Source organism: Zalophus californianus, chromosome 5 (assembly GCF_009762305.2).
Source record: "Zalophus californianus isolate mZalCal1 chromosome 5, mZalCal1.pri.v2, whole genome shotgun sequence".
NCBI classification, from domain to species: Eukaryota; Metazoa; Chordata; class Mammalia; order Carnivora; family Otariidae; genus Zalophus; species Zalophus californianus.
Window position 1 is genome coordinate 52,195,224 of NC_045599.1, and position 16,523 is coordinate 52,211,746.

Below are 16,523 nucleotides of genomic sequence, written 5' to 3' on the forward strand. Positions count from 1 at the left end.
GAAGAGCTATGACTGTAAAAATGAAAAATTAAAAAAGATTTTTAAAAAGGAATTGAAAAGATGTTGGTTAAAAAAGGAAGAAAAATTCAACTAAAAAACAGAAAAATAAAGAAAACTAAAAAAAATTAACTTTGAAAAACTAAAGAATCATGGGGAAAAAGCCATGAATTCTATGTGCAGTATTCCCCTAGTGCTGGAGTTCTGCCATTCTCATTGATCGGTAAACTTGGTTTTGGCTGGCTGTTCTTGCTGATCTTCTGGGGGAGGGCCCTGTTGCAGTGGTTCTCAAATGTCTTTGTCAGAGGCGGAATTACACCACCCTTGCCAGGGCCAGGCTAAGTAATCTGCTCAGGTTTGCTCTCAGGAGCTTTTGTTCCCTGCAAGTTTTCTATACAGCTTTGGAGGACAAGAGTGAAAATGGCAGCCTCCCAAACTCCACCCCAGAGGAGCCGAGAGCTCGGAGCCCCACTCCTCAGTGTGCCCCCAGAGAAAAGCAGTCAATCACTCCTGTCTCCCTGGTTTCCAGCCGCACTCCATGCTCACCTGGCCTGTGACCAAGCATTTCTATCTCTGGCACCCAACCCTGTTTGGAGTCTCCAAACCCAGCAGAGTCCTGCAGTGTGCACCGCGCTGTTCCTCCTGGGGGAGGCAGAGGAATCTCCCCAGATCTGCTGCGGAAGAGCTGCTGGAAGAGCAGTGGCCCAACTGTGCTGCAGATCATGTTTTATGGCAACCCCGAGCTGAGAACCCGCTCCTCGGCTCCGTCTCTGCAGCTCACTTCCCCACTCCGATACCTGGGAGTTCTGCCTCCCTCAGGGACCCCTGGTCTTTCTGTGACCCCGAGGGTCCTGAGAGCACACTGTCCCAGCGAGGGTGCCACCCCCCGCTTAACCACTGGAGTGACATCCCTCAGCAGAGCCGACTTCTTAAAAGTTCCAATTTTGTGCTCCGCTGCTCTATTATGTGCCAGTAGCTGGCTGACGAAGGCTCCCTCCCCCCACAGTCGATCTTCCCAAATATCACCTCGGATTCACTTCTCCGCAAGTCCTACCTTCCAGAAAGTAGTCACTTTTCTGTTCAGAGAGTTGCTGTTATTCTTTTCTTTGATCTCCTGTTGAGTTTGTAGGTGTTCTGAATGGTACTATCTAGCTGAATTCCTGGGACCAGACGAAATTTACGTCTCCTTCTCCTCCGCCATCTTGCTCCATGAGTCTGTTTATTAATTTTGGAACCCTAACTGCTCTCTTATTCAGTAATTCCCATGAGTTTCTAAGTATACAATTTCAAACAAAATTCCTCTAAAGTAACAATTGGTGAAGACTGCCTAAACACTATAGAATATGTATTTCAGTTCCAAAGCCATGGCATGTTCAGTAGGAAAACAGTAGATGCATTTCCATTACGATCAGAAATAATACACTCTTGTCCATTGTAACCACTAGGGCAATAATCTAAGAGAAAAGAAAAAGTGGTATAAAAATTGTACACAAGGAGGTAAAATTATGTACTTGGAAACCCTAAGAGAATCAAATGAATCAAAAACTACTTTAAACAATTAGAAAATTCATTACGTTAAAATATATAAATTAATTTTTTTAATTTAATTTTATTTTATTATGTTATGTTAGTCACCATACAGATATGTACACAAATCAGTTAGAAGACATATTGGAAAAAAAACAAATACAACAAAACATTTGCAATAATAATTATCACAACAAAATAGAAAATAAAACAAAAATTTTCAAAAATTCATGGGAAAAAAAAGAAGAAAAATTTAAAACTCCTGAGAGGCACATAGGAAGATTTGAACTAATAAAAAGGCACACTGTTTTCTGAGATAAAAAGATAATTAGAATGTCATGTTATTTTATAACAATGCTAAAACATTAATTTATAACATAACAACATATTTTTATTATAACAGGCAAACACTTTCTCATTTGAAACTAGATAGATTTTAAATCTCTTGTGAAAAAATAATAGAAATATACCATAAAACTCTGGGTAGGAGGAGCAATAAAGGGGTAACAAGCCCAAATGAATATTAAGATACATTATAAAGCTACAATAATTCAAACTGGCATGGTGCTATGGTAATTCATATTGCATGATACCAGCAATGAATATATAGACCAATGGAACAGAATAGAAAGAGAAATAGCCTAAATCAATATGGAAATTTAGTATATGATAAAAATGACATTTCAAATTAATGGTGTTAGGAGAACAGAGTAGCTGTGTTAAAAAAATGTTACATCAAGTAGTCATAATTTAATAGACTATAATCTGAATGGATCAAAGACTTAAATGCAAAATTAAACCATAAAAATCCTAGAAAAAAGCATGTGAATTTCTTTTGAATTTTAAAATGGGAATGGCCTTCGAGCTTATGACATATTCTAAAAGCCATTTAAAAAGGACAAGTGGGGTGCCTGGGTGGCACAATGGGTTAAGCAGCTGACTTTTGGTTTCAGCTGAAGTTGTGATCTCAGAGTGGTGAGATGGAGCCCCAACATGGGGCCCCATGCTCAGTGGGGATTCTGCTTGGGATTCTCTCTCTCCCTTTCTTTCTGCCCGCCTCCTTGCACGGTCTCTCTCTAAAATAAATAAATAAATCTTTTTTTTAAAAAAGGACATGTAAAGGTAACTATATTTAAAAGAACTTTTGAATGGCAAAATTATCATGAACAGGGTTAAAAAATGAACTAGGAAAAAATATTTACAATTTCTTTTTTTTTAAAGATTTTATTTATTTTTATTATTTATTTGAGAGAGAGAGAATGAGAGATAGCACAAGAGGGAAGAGGGTCACAGAGGGAGAAGCAGACTCCCCGCTGAGCAGGGAGCCCGACGTGGGACTCGATCCCAAGACTCCAGGATCATGACCTGAGCCGAAGGCAGTCGCTTAACGAACTGAGCCACCCAGGCGCCCCAATATTTACAATTTCTATCACAAAGGGCCAATTTTTCTGTTTAAAGAGCTCTTAGAAACTGATGAGAAAATAACCAACAATAAAATAGAAAAAAATGGGCAAATTATATGAATAGAAGTTCACAGAATATGAAATACAAACAACACTTAACATGAGAAGATTTCCAATATAAGAGGAATTATAACTACACTGAGATGCAGTTTTTTCACATAGCAGATTGACAAAAAAATCAAAATGTTTAAAAAGACTTTGTTTTGGCAACATCAAAAAGTACAAAAGTGTATAAATGTATATACACCTTGACCCAGCAATCTGGCATAGGAGAATTATCCTACACATATATCTATATGTGTGAAAATGTTGTATTCAGTATTATTTTTATGACACTGTAATAGAAAAAACTACCCAGGTGTAAGGATGACTGGTTAAATAAGTAATAGCACATCCATTAAAAGAACACTATGAAGGAGGATGCCTGAGTGGCTCAGTTGGTTAAGCGTCTGCCTTCGGCTCAGGTCATGATCCCAGGGTCCTGGGATCGAGTCCCGCATGGGGCTCCCTGCTCAGCTGGGAGCCTGCTTCTCTCTCTGCCTGTCACTCCCCATGCTTGTGCTCACTCTCTCCCTGACAAATAAATAAATAAAATCTTAAAAAAAAAAAAATTACGAAGCTTAAAAAAATTTAGAAGCCATGTATATATATATACATATATATGTGTATATATACATGTGTATATATGTGTGTGTATTTAGGAGCTATATATTGATATTAAAGTATTTCCAGGATATAGTAAGTAAAAAGAATAAGGTACAAAACAGTATAAGCATGATAACTTTGGGATTAGAAGAGCTGAATATGAATACATATTCATATTTGCTTATATTTTACAAAAAATGGTGGAAGATACATTAAAAATGAAAAATAGAGGTTATGTTGGTATGGGGGGGCTATAGGAGTTAGGCACAGAATGAGAAGAATAATTATTAACTTTTAGATTTGTGTTAGCAACTAAATGAATTTATTGCCAACTCAAAAGATCAAATTTACATATCCTTTCCCTTTTTATTGGTATGAATAGAATTAATAGATTAATTTAGGTAAAAATTGTTATCTTTACCCTAATGAGCCTTCCTATGCATAAACAAGGTATCTTTTTCCATTCTATTCAAGCTTTCCTTCTTATCAGTCTCTAGATTTTCAAAATTTTCTTTCCATCAATCTTAAACATTTCTAAGTGCACTTCCTGCTAAATATTTTACTATTTTTGGTTTTGTTATAAATTATACTTTTCTCATTATAACTTCTAAGAGATTACTATTTGCATATAGAGAATGTCTTAATCTGTTTGGACTGTTACTATAGATTGGGTGGGTTATAAACTGCAGAAACATTTCTCACAGTTCTGGAGGCTGGTAAGTCCAAGATCAAAGCACCAGCAGATTCAGTGTCTGGTGAGAGCTTCCTGATTCATGGACAGATGTCTTTTCTGTATCCTCACAAGGTGCAAGAGGTGAGGGAGCTCTCTGGGGTCTCTTTTACAAGGGTACTAATTCCATTCATGAGGACTCCACCCTCATGACCTAAGCACCTCCCCAAAAATCCCACCTCAAAATTCTGTCACATTGGTAATTAGGTTTCAATGTACTAATTTTGGAGGGACATAAACATTCAGTCTATAGGAAAGACTGTTGACTTTGTTATGTTAACTTTATGTGCAAACATCTTTCTGAATTTGTTATTTTTTATAATAATTTTACAGTTGGACTTTTTGGATTTTTTTCTCCTGTTCAGTTGCATCAGTTCAGACTTCTGGAACAGTGGGCATTAAATTACAGTATGGTGTGTGAACTTCCTTATTTTGTTCATGAATTTAATGGCAAATGTTTCTCATGCACCCCCCTCCCACCAAGCATTTTAATGAGCTTTTAGGGCAAAGAGAAAGATGTGTGGAGATGTATGTTCAGGATATGATAGACCAAGTATTGACAAATTACATCCATGGGCCAAATCCAGATTACTGCCTATTTTTATAAATTAAGTTTTATTGGGACAGAGCTACATTCATTTGTTTATGAACTGTCCATGGATGCCTTCCTTCGTGGAAAATATTTACTATCTAATTCTTTACAGAAAAAAAATTTCCTTCTCCAGTGCTAAAGTATGCTTCAGTAACAATTCTAAAATATTACTTGCTTAAAATAATGAAAGTTTTTTTCTTGCTTAAACTACCATTCCAACATATGTCAGCAAGGGCATGTGTTCCAATATCCACTCAGGGACCCACATTGATGGACACTCATTCTGCAGATGTACCATCTGGAACACACATTCTTCTAGGGATACCTATCACTTCCATTCATGTCCCATGGGCCAAAACTTGTCACATAGTACCATCTTTGGAACTATAAGAATTAGAAAAATGGAAGAAGCTCTTATTTCACTCTTGGGAACTCAGAGTTTAATAAGGAAGAAATGAGGGGAAAGAAAGATAATCAGCTAAAATCCAAGTATGTACCATCCAGAGGGGCAAAGTTCCATAAAAAGGCAAAAGCAGGAAGAAGAGATCAGATCTGTTTCAGGAGTGGCACTCAAGACCTCCTACCTGGAAATATGGGGTACAGAGTATTTAAAGAGAAGGGAGCACTGTAAATAAAAGGTCAGAGGCCAAAATACTAGAAGTGCTCAGAAAATAACTGAGTCTCGTGTGATTAAAATATATGATATACTTAGGAGAAGAATGGGCAATGTAACTGGAGCAAGCTGGGGCCACACTGGCAGGATCTTGAATGTTTTGAGTATGAAGTCTTTTGCTGAGAGATTTCATATGTAGAGGTATAGCCCTAGTCAATCTCATTGGTTTTGCTCACATTATAAGCTCTGCAGTTAGCCTTGGCACATGCACGTGTTCAATAAACATTATATGAGTGAAAGAATAGATGAATATTCTCCTAATTTTCTCCATTATTATTTTAGAACTTGCTATTAATTCACAGTAAAAATATATATATATATCACTGAAGAATGATAATGCTGTTGACTCTTTGATCTTATAGAACATCTTCACTAAACTTTCTAGGCATATTGGCATTCTGCAGATAAATATAGCTCAAAGTAATTTCTTTGTTCACTTTCCTACTTTCAACCAAAATTCATCCGTTAGTTTCACAGCCCTGCCCCCACCCCAATTTCTTTACTGCCTCAAATCTCTACTTCACTTCTTCCAACCAGCTAAGATCTCATCTCACTGTTCCTAGTGACTTCCTACTAGGTACTCTTAAATTAAGTTCTTCACCTTAAAGTTACTTTCTCCAAAAGAGAATTCTAATTAAGAATTAGAATTAAATTAAGAATCACTTCAAATCAGTGAGGAAAAAAAAACCCTTTCTTATAGCATAACCAAAATAAATTCCAGATGGATTAAAGAGTAAATTGTCATAGAAAAAAAGTGGAATCAGATAGCCCACAAACATCTGAAGAGAGGATGGCTTTGCAAGCTTAGACACAATAAAGATATTTCAAAAGGGAAAGTTCAACAGGCTTACTACTAAATCCTAAATGACCACACATAAATAAAAAACAAACAAGTATGTTAAAAGAAGTCACAGACTAAAGAAATTATTTGTAACATATTTAATGTACACAAGGTTAATATCTTTAACATAAAAAAGAACTTAAATTATTAAGAGAGACAGCAATATTCCTCAATGGACAAAGGAAGGACCGTTCATGATAGGAAAAAACTAGAAAAAATTTAGAAAGATGGTCAATCTCACTGGCAATAGAATCCAAATTAAAAATAAATTAATTTACCACTTTACTGGAAAAATATCAAAATAAAAATGATACAAAATCCACTGCTGGAGACATATAGTAATAATTGCACTTTCATCTATAGCTGCTATGATTATTATTGATGCAGCCCTTTAGGAAAGCAATTTGGCAATATGTATGAAGAAGCAGAGAAATGAAGTTACTTTTTGATCCAGTAATTTCACTTCTGGGAACCTGTCCTATGGAAACGATCCAAAATACAGAAAAAGGTTTACTTACCAAGATGTTCATCACAGCATTATTTGTAATTATGAAAAAAATAAAAACAATCCAAATTTCTAATAAGGGAACAGTTAACTAAATTACAATGCATCATTTGAAGGATTCTATGTGGTCACGAAAAATACAGTGAAAAAACTAAATAGGAAAATGCTTATTCTATAATTAAAATATTTAAAATATCATGCACACTAAGATACCCAATTAACAAGAGTTGTCATACAAAAGGTAAAATTACGGTGTTTTTAAATCTCCCCCACCCTGCCCTGCCATGAGAAAATTCTTTGCTCATGACAGTTTCCCACCTTAAACATCCAAATAGTCAATTCCTTTCTTAGTGAAGACATGGAGAGAACTTCAGTTACGTGTCATTATGTCACTCTTGGGTTATTGTAAAGCCCAACCCACCCTGTTCATTGAACACCTTCCCCCTCCACTGCCATACGAGCCAGTCTCTTCATTCTGGTCTTTGGCTCCATGTGAAGAAACTTAGAGCTAGTCTTGTTCTGTCAAACTGGGATCCTCATTTGGCCTCAGCGAGGTGGTAGAGAGGCAATTAGTTTAGGAAATGAAAGGAATTTAAGAGTCTCCCACCACCATGATGAGCTTCTCATGACACCTCTTTCACAGAGGAAAGAAGGTGGATGTCTGCTCCCCACATTGCCCTCCATATTAGGAATGCATTTGTGACACTCCGCCTAATTTGTCAATTACAACATTGTATAAAGACTAAACAAGGCGGGCGCCTGGGTGGTGCAGTTGGTTGAGCGACTGCCTGCGGCTCAGGTCATGATCCCGGAGTCCTGGGATGGAGTCCCGCATCGGGCTCCCCGCTCAGCAGGGAGTCAGTCTGCTTCTCCCTCTGACCCTCTTCCCTCTCGTGCTCGCTCTCATTCTCTCTCTCTCAAATAAATAAATAAAATCTTTAAAAAAACAAAAGAGGATTTGATCCACATTTAAAAAAAGACTAAACAAAGCAAGGTAGACCATCCCTGGCCTTCCCTAAGTATAAGTACACTCTAGGTAGCATGGCTGTGGTATAGTTCTATTGCTATACAATCATTTTTAAATGAACTAGAACAAATCATTTAAGCTTAATAAAGTGTTTACCTTGAGCCTGGCCCTAAGTGCTTAACATGTATTAACTCATTGAATATTCACAACAGCCCTATAAGGCACGTGCTGTTATCATCCTCATTTCAGAGATGGGAAAACTGAAGTACAAGGAAATGAGATGACTTACCCAAGATCACCCAGCTAGCGAGTCAGAAATAGAATCCAGGCAGTCTGGCCTCACAGCCTGTATTCTTAACCGTATTTACAATTGCCTCTTGTAATTCCTACTACTTAGTTCATTTTGATACTCATTTATTAGGCTTCTCTGAGTTCTAATCCTTGACCAGTGAAGAAAACCATGAATCTCACTTATATCCTCTGACTCCTGCACATTGTCTAAAATATCTGTTATGGGTTGAATCATGTCGTCCAAAAATTCGTATGTTGAGGTCCTAACCCCCCAGTATCTCAGAATGTGAGCTTATTTGGAGGTTGGATTTTTACCGAGGTAAAAAGGTCAAACAAGCTCATTAGAGTATACCCAAATCTAATATGACTATGTCCCCTTATATAAAGGGGAAATTTGGAGACACACACAGAGGATGCTATGTGAAGATGAAGACAGAGATGGGGCAGTGCTTCTGCAAGCCAAGGAACACCAAAGACTGCCAGCTGACCACCAAAAGCTAGGACAGACAGGGAAACACTTCTCTCTCTCATGTCTCACAATGAACTAACACTGCCAACAGCTTCATCTTTGACTTCTAGTTTGTGATACTTTGTTATGGGAGCCCAAGCAAACTAGTACAAGACTTTTTCTCTTTACTGTTACCATTGTCTATCTACATAACAAAAATTAATTTTGCTCAAACCAAATAGCTGAGATTGAAATGGATGTAGGAGTCAGGTGAAGAGTAGAGATTTGTGACGGGATGGGATGGTTTAGAGCACTCATTTTAAAAGTATATTTAATGGCACTTGTATTGCAATCTTTATAGCAGCAATGTCCAGAACAGCCAGACTATGGAAAGAGCCCAGATGCCCATCAACAGATGAATGGATAAAGAAGACGTGGTTATATATATATAATGGAATATTATGCAGCCATCAAAAAATGAAATCTTGTCATTTGCAATGACGTGGATGGAACTAGAGGGTATTATGTTAAGTGAAATAAGTCAATCAGAGAAGGACAATTATCATATGATCTCACTCATATGTGGAATTTAAGAAACAAAACAGAGGATCATAGGGGAAGAGATGAAAAAATAAAACAAGATGAAACCAGAGAGGGAGACGAACCATAGGAGACTCTTAATCATAGGAAACTAACTGTGGGTTGCTAGAGGGAAGGGGGGTGGGAGGGATGGGGTAACTGGGTGATGGACATTAAGGAGGGCATGTGACGTAATGAGCACTGGGTATTATATAAGACTGATGAATCACAGACCTGTACCTCTGAAACCAATAACATATTATATGTTAATTAATTGAATTAAAATAAAAATTTTTTAAAAACTACATTATATGAAGCCTTAGATTCCATATAGTTACCTGAAAATGTATGTTCCATGAGGTCAAAGAGGGACAGACAGCAGAACTCTGGAGCTCTGTCACCTTCACACACACCCAACTTTAATGAAAGCCAGTCCACTTTTCTCCGTTGCAGAATTTGTGTTCAAACTAAGATGCTGTTTGAAAAAAAAAAATTCCATTGCATTTTAAAAGGTCAAGAATACTGATTTAAAAGCAAAGCTTATTTCTTCACTTGATATAATTTTATCAAGTCACTACTATGTGCCAAGCAACATTTTAAACTCCATGGACCAATTGTATTGTCCCCCAGGAATCCTATATTACAAAAAATTTGAAATTAAAAAAATTAATCTGAGTATAGTTGACACACAATGTTAGATTGGTTTCAAGTGTACAACATAGAGATCTGACAAGTTTATACACTATGCTCTGCTCACCACAAGGGGAGCTACAATATCTCACCATACGACACTATTACAATATCATTGACTGTATTCCTTTTGCTGTGCCTTTTATTTCCATGACTTTTCATTCCATAACTGGAAGCCTGTATCTCCCTCTCCCTTTCACCCATTTCACCCATCCTCTCACTCTCTCTTCCCCTCTGGCAACCACCAGTTTGGTCTCTGAACTAATAGGTCTGATTCAGCTTTTTATTTGTTTATCCATTTGTTTGGGTTTTTTTTAGATTCCACATATAAGTGAAATCTATGGTATTAGGATTTGTCAATCTGACTTATTTCACTTAGCATAATAACCTCTAGAACCATCCATGTTGTTCCAAATGGCATGAGCTCATCCTTTTTTAATGGCTGTGTAATAGTCCATCGTATATATACACCACAACCTCCTTACCCATTTGTCTACTGAGGGATGCTTAGGTTGTTTCTATATCTCGGCTCTTGCAAATAATGTTGCAATAAACATAAAGGTACATATATCTTTTTGAGTTAGTATTTTCATTTTTGGGGGGTATATACCCAATTGTGGAGCTACTGGATCATATGGTAGTTCTACTTTTAATTTTTTTGAGGAAACTGCATACTGTTTTCCACAGTGGTTGCACCAATTTACATTCCCACCAACAGTGCACGAGGGTTCCAGGTTTTTCACATCCTTGCCAACACTTGTTCATTGTTATCTTTTTGATTGTAGCCACTCTGACAGGTGTTAAATGACATCTCATTGTGGTTGTGATTTGCATTTCCCTAATGACTAGTGATGTTGAGCATCTTTTCATGTGTCTGTTGGCCATCTGTATACCTTCTTTGGGAAAATGTCTATTCAGGTCCTCTGCCCATTTTTTAATCAGATTGTTTTTTGGTGTTGAGTAGTGTAAGTTCCTTACGTATTTTGGATAGTAACCTGTTATCAAACATATCATTTGCAAATATGTTCTCCCATGCAGTAGGTTGCCTTTTTGTTTTATTGATGGTTTCCTTCACTATGCAAAAGCCTTTTATTTTGATATGGTCCCAAAAGTTTATTTTTGCTTTTGTTTCACTTGCCAGAGGAGACCTATCTAGAAAAATGTTGCTACAGCCAATGTCAGAGAGATTACTGCTTATGTTCTCTTCTATGATTTTTATGATTTCAGGCCTCACATTCAAGTCTTTAATAAAAAAAAACTGACATTTTTAAGTAATAGCTGACTAATTAGTTCATTTTTAATAATCAAGACATGTAATATCCAATCAAAATTTATTTAACTTTCGACCCGAAGGGGTACGTGCACCCCAATGTTTATAGCAGCAATGTCCACAATAGCCAAACTGTGGAAAGAGCCAAGATGTCCATCGACAGATGAGTGGATAAAGAAGATGTGGTATATATACACAATGGAATATTATGCAGCCATCAAAAGGAATGAGATCTTGCCATTTGCAACGACATGGATGGAACTGGAGGGTGTTATGCTGAGTGAAATAAGTCAATCAGAGAAAGACATGTATCATATGACCTCACTGATATGAGGAATTCTTAATCTCAGGACACAAACTGAGTGTTACTGGAGTGGTTGGGGGTGGGAGGGATGGGGTGGCTGGGTGATAGACATTGGGGAGGGTATGTGCTACGGTGAGCGCTGTGAATTGTGTAAGACTGTTGAATCACAGATCTGTACTTCTGAAACAAATAACGCAACATATTTTAAGAAAAAAGAAAAAGAAGAAGATAACAGGAGAGGAAGAATGAAGGGGAGTAAGTCAGAGGGGGAGACGAACCATGAGAGATGATGGACTCTGGAAAACAAACTGAGGGTTCTAGAGGGGAGGAGGGTAGGGGGATGGGTTAGCCTGGTGATGGGTATTGAGGAGGGCACGTTCTGCATGGAGCACTGGGTGTTATGAACAAACAATGAATCATGGAACACTGCATCAAAAACTAATGATGTAATGTATGGTGATTAACATAACAATAAAAATTAAAGAAAAAAAATTAAAAAAAATTTATTTAACTTTCGGGCCAAAAACAATGTTACCCTGTATAGTCTTAGTAAATATAAGATTTTCTTTCTGTTTGGAATATTGCAAATAGGTAGCAATTTCCATTTTTGAATTTCAAATCCCTAGGGTCTGTATTCCCCAGGCTTGGAATAATAGATTGAGGGGGTCTTAGCAAAATTAAAAATACAAAGTTTTTCTATTAAATAAAGAATAAAAAGAGAAGCAATGGGTATTAGTTTGTTTCCAGTCATTTCATAAAGCAACCAACAAAATAGATGAGTTTATAGGTTTTTTAGGAGGCTGGAGTTTGATAGTTGGGGATTGTGTATGACCTGGGAGGATGAGCCTTCAAAGGTATTAAGTCCAGAATAGTCTGGAACACAGCAGTCACTGAAATGATTTTCAAGTCTACTTCAAATTAACTTAAAGTTTGGGCATTTACATGGCCTTAAAAAAAAAAAAAAACAGATGAATCACTGTATCATCGAGTAAATACCTAGTGTATACGTGTGCAAGACATTGCACTAGGCAGAGGAGGCCCAGCCCAGCAGCAGACCAAGAAAGCTGGTCTGGGAAGAACCGGTGGGGGAAATAATCATTCAGCAGGATGCAGGCTTGGCCGGCAAGCTCTGCTCCTTCCTGCTACTGACCTCTACCAACCCCACTCTGTCAGGAACTGAAGGCACCTTTCTCTTCACCCACTGGACCAAGAAATGTTTCCTCTAAGATATTTATTTTTATTATTGTAAATTGTAATTTGAGAGAAAGATGACCATTCATGCTGCCACAACTGTCACTAAAACTTAATCCTTAAAGACTTGGCTTGCATATTATTGGACAAGAAACACCAACTCCACTCTCTTTAAAATAATATGCTAGGTTCTGGGGGGAAAACATCAAAAGGGAAGAAACTTAAGGAGTGAGACTATATAATCTCATGATCCTGAGTTTCAACAAAAGTTCCAATATTTATGTATCCAAACAACTATTGCTTCCTTTACAGAAGACACCCACAAAGCTATAAACATTCCCACAATGATTCTATTGTCTAAAGTTGACTGGAAAATACTTTTGGAATTTCCTTCAGAGTCTGAGACATTTTCTTTTGAACAACCTCAAAGGTGCTAATTCACTTTGTGCAAGTTACCTAACATCTTTGAGCCTACGTTTCCTCACAGCCACATGGCGATGTAATAGTTTTCACTGGACTTTTGTGAAGGTTAAATGAGAAAACCTGCAAAAAGTACTCAGCACAGGGCCTGGCACCCAGCAAGCGTTCACTAAATGCTGTTAGGATTATTAGTAGTATAATGACAATTGTCACAGCTCCTAGAGGATGTAGGATTTTTTTGCAGTGTTGAAGGGCTTTTGAAAATCAGTCTTAAATCAGGTGGTGATACAACGAGGTAGCACAGTTTAATATCAGCAGCAAGAAGAGACAAGAAAGCAAGGAATATATTTTCTTTTTGAAACCTATCAACTGGGATTTTTTTTAAGGGGTCTCAGTAATTTGCTAAATAATGGCAGCAAGCTTTAAAAAAGCACATCTTCAAATGTGTCTCGTCTGAAAGACACAAAGCAGCTTCTTGCAATGAAGGCTTCCTGGCAATGTGTGGCCTCGACACAGGTCACTGTTTGCCCAGTCAGGCCTGGTTCGGTCCACTTGGAGGTAACAAACGCGAAGATGGCGTGAGCACATTGAAATAACACAAACAAGCACCTGTGCACCTCTGCTTTGTAATCCTCTCTCATTTGATCTCCTCCCTGTGCTGTTCGTCTCCCTCTCAGTCTTTGAGAAGAGCGAGGGGATTTTCTTAGAAGTTCATGGATGTATGTCGTTCGTGCTTATGTCATTCCACTTACAATGGAGAATCTAAATTGTTAGTGTGGCCCAAGTTTCAAGTCTTCAATTCTTATTTCTCAGCATCAAATTACACCATACCTATACTTTCCGTTCATAACTTCAAAACTGCTTTGTAAGTGGCTTGCTCAGCATTACCCAGGCCCAGGTGGGAACTCTCTCTTTTCTTGAGTAAAGGCTGCCAAGCCGTAGTAATATCACTAAAACATTAAAATCAATAATCCTAAAACGCTGGGGATTTTCCTTACTTAAAAACCATGTCTTTTCTGTTTATTATCTTTTCCCTTGGAATCTAGAGTCTATTAGAAGTTCCTTAGTTATAGAGAAACAAAATAGAAGGGATGGGGAATATAGTGAGAAAGAACATGGAGTGCCTAACCCCCTTGATAATGAGGGCCCATTATGAGCAAGCTGGAAGTCTGTGGATAAAGGCTTGCCACAGACTCACATATCATACAATTGCTCCACATGAGGACACTCAGATTCTCAGGCTCTTTACCCTGGTTTCCAAAGCACCAATGTTTGTCTTTGGTGGTAGCAAGTTTAGGAACCTCTTTTAGTAATTCTAAGCATGAAACTGGGATGTAGCAAAAAAAGAAAAGTGTATGTCCTGGCTTGGTGGGTCTATTGCTGCGTGTGTGTGAGTAAGGAATTCTGAAGCGGAGGTTAAATAACCAGTGGGAACTAATTAAATTTTCCTTCTGAGCCTTGCGAATTATTTCCCAAGAGAATTAAATCACAAGCTAGAAAGATCTTAGCGCTGGGAGGGAGCCAGATGCGGGACTCGATCCCGGGACTCCAGGATCATGACCTGAGCCAAAGGCCGTTGCTCAACCAACTGAGCCACCCAGGTACCCGAGCTGTAAAGGATCTTACAGCTTGAGGGATCTTCTTCATTATGCCGATGAGGAAACTAAGGCCAAAACAGGTTATGTCACTAACTCAGAGTCAAACCAGAATTTGTTTCTAGGTCCAGTAAGGACATGGTTCTCCTGACTTGCAGACCGCAGCATCGTTTTCAGCTCTTGCTGTTTACTTCTTAGTTTCTTTGGGAGACAGAAGTATCCCACTGTGTACCCACTTCCACTCCCCAAATCTCATAATCAGCTTCATTAGGGAATTGCCTTACATTAGAGAGCTACAGAACACATTGGCAGAGTTTGTGGGTGTCTCTAGAGAGGGTTTAAAGAAGAAGGCGCTCTCTGTTGAGGGGATATTTTGAGTGCAGTCTTTACTGGAGGCAGAGGCATAGAAGAGCAGGCTTCTGAAATTCCTTTCGTGTCCCATGATTCTTCCGTTAGATGCTCTCTATGATAAAAGTAAAGTGTCAAGAGGCCTCCTAGCAGGTTGAGATCGAAATGAGAATTTCACCTTAGATAAAAAGCACAACTAATCTCCGACTTAATCCTACTAAGCCCTGTGCCCAGTTTCTTCCGGTTACTTGGAGTCCAGTATGGACAGCGGTTAAACCAGTCAGGGAACCCATGGACGATGACGACACGGTTCCCGAGCTATTTGAAGACTGTCTCTACCTTGCCAGCTCATGGCTTGCAGCAAGTGAGTAAACTTAGATTAACCCTAGATTAATCCAAAGACAAAAGAACCTTCAGCCAAGAGACTAAGATAGGGCTGAAGGGGAGGGGGGAAGAAAAATATGCTATGTCCTAATCACTGGTAAAGAACAGGCTGTCCAAGCCAGTTCTGTTCTGATCTATGAGATCAACTGCATCTGGAGCTCTTTGGCTCCTGGCAGTAAGCACAGGGGCAGCGGTGCAGTGCCGAGGACGGATTACCTCATTGAAAAGAGCAGCCATGACTACCAACCTCCCTTTCTGACCCTCCCTCACTGTGCCTGCCCTCCACATCCTCAGCCACCACTGGATTGCCAGTTGCCCGGGGAAGCATTGCTAGTCTGCAAAGTATTTTCATATATCAAACCTACAGTCTCTTTTCCAATCCACCAACTAAGTATCTTCCTGTTCAGATCCATCTTAAAATTTAAATGACTAGAAACTAGCCAGCTTTCAAGTGTTTGGTCTTCTTTTTCCCCCAAAAATTCTCTGTTGGGGCTACCCCTACCGATCATAGGGGAAATTTGATCATCTCTCTTGTCCCTCTTCAACACTGAATGCACCCACATCAATGTGGTGCATGGTTTGTCATTCAACGCCAGGGTCAAAGAAGATACATGTCATTATAGCTTAAGTTTATGTAACTAGGTTCCCCCTCAAGGGAAAAGCTAGGGTTTTTTTTCTTTGTCTTTCCCCCTCTTTCACTTATTTCCTTCTTCAGGAAACACCGGAAAGCAAAATGGATAAGGTCTTTATGAGCCACTTCAACTAGTGATCAGACCAGGGTGGATATGGTGTGGAACGGGAGTCAGAGAAAGAGTACAGATGGAGGCTTGAGTCAGACAGAGACTGGAAAAACAGAACTTCCATAATAGCAGGGAAAAACACAAAATTGGGGTGGGGGTAGAAAGGCTTACACTGGCTTCATTTTTTTTTTTTTTTATGGCATAGAAGGCCTCTTGGACTTCAGATAACTCTTACAAAATATTTTGATGGATTGAGTGCAAAAAGTGAATCAAACATATGGACTAAATTTTCATTATAATACAGATGGGTTTTTTTTTTTATT

The 16,523-nt window shown here is 38.4% G+C and overlaps 1 long non-coding RNA gene across 1 annotated transcript in view; it reads right to left on the reverse strand.

Moving 5' to 3' along the window:
* Positions 1-1,102: 1,102 nt before the first annotated feature.
* LOC113929337 overlaps positions 1,103-16,523 on the reverse strand; it is a 173,038-nt gene continuing 157,617 nt past the window's right edge. The window contains exons 4-5 of the long non-coding RNA XR_003522166.2: positions 9,597-9,733; positions 1,103-1,451 (exon numbers count right to left, since the gene is read on the reverse strand). This is a non-coding gene — a long non-coding RNA (uncharacterized LOC113929337). The remainder of the gene's footprint in view (positions 1,452-9,596; positions 9,734-16,523) is intronic.